The sequence below is a fragment of the Otolemur garnettii genome, unplaced genomic scaffold, assembly GCF_000181295.1.
Source record: "Otolemur garnettii isolate 467f Iridium unplaced genomic scaffold, OtoGar3 scaffold00076, whole genome shotgun sequence".
Taxonomy (NCBI): domain Eukaryota; kingdom Metazoa; phylum Chordata; class Mammalia; order Primates; family Galagidae; genus Otolemur; species Otolemur garnettii.
The window spans coordinates 8745800-8746848 of NW_003852471.1; the positions used below are offsets into that span (position 1 = coordinate 8745800).

Consider the following 1049-nt stretch of genomic DNA (forward strand, 5'->3'; position numbering starts at 1 on the left):
TATCTTTTGTTTACTATGCATAGTATTTCATCTATTCAGAACTGTGGAATTCATAGTATATACTTTTATTCTAAAATACACTAATAATAATGAATATTATATGAACTTCTGAGGTTAGCATTTAAATGTTGGAATTGATATTGATATCATATTTATTATAAAATACAAAATGATAGAAAAATGTGAAATATCTGAAGTATCAGAACAAAGTCATTACCATAAGATTTTTTGATTGTTCTATAGTAACATCAAAAATGCGAGTTGCTGTACTATTGTGTCACTACAGATGATGTCTATACTCCTCTTCAAATTACTGTTGATCTAAATGTGCTAGAAAGTAGCAATGTAGGTGCCAATTAGAATCTCTATGGAAGGATTTTTCCTTAAAGAAGTATATTGCTCTCTCCAAGAGTGGCAATAAAGATCTTGATCTGGTGGTCTAAACCATGTCGTCTATTTTTAAGATAGTTTAAAAATCATTTGCTTTGCTATGAGAGTGAATTATGTCATAGTAAGTACTGCAGCAGCACCATTAAACACTCTATCATCCATCTTTTTAAGCTGTGGAAAGGTCAGTGTCCAAAAGGCCATTCTGTAATTCCAACTTTCATTCCTGAGTGGAGGCAGTTTTCGTTGTATCCCTTTATTCTATTTTATTTTTTACAACTGACATAATTCACCAAAAGATAAAAGCCTCCCAATATTACCCATGAACATCCAGCCAAAATTCACACATAATAGATATTGTATTTAAAATATAAGTGGAGATTGTCTTTAAATGGCAGACAAACCAGATGAAGCCATTTCTAAAAATGGAACAGCAGCGTCACTTATCATCTGTCACTAAGATAAAGCCACAGTATTAAAATGACTTGAAATTCCTCAAATACCTCAGTAGCAGAAACACCCCATTTTGTAGTAGTTTGCTTAATTCTTAGTCACCCTAATGTGTAATTTCAGAAATAAATATATATTGAATTTTATGTACTCTCATAGGAACTAGATATTTTTTTCTAAGATACTTTTTTAGGGAATTGAGGAGGAAAAAA

At 31.0% G+C, this 1049-nt stretch overlaps 1 protein-coding gene across 1 annotated transcript in view; it reads left to right on the top strand.

The window, feature by feature from the left end:
* Positions 1-1049, top strand: part of GRID2 (glutamate ionotropic receptor delta type subunit 2) — a gene marked incomplete at its 3' end in the record, with an annotated part of 1213016 nt that overhangs the window by 425917 nt on the left and 786050 nt on the right. The gene's annotated exons all lie outside the window — the stretch shown is intronic.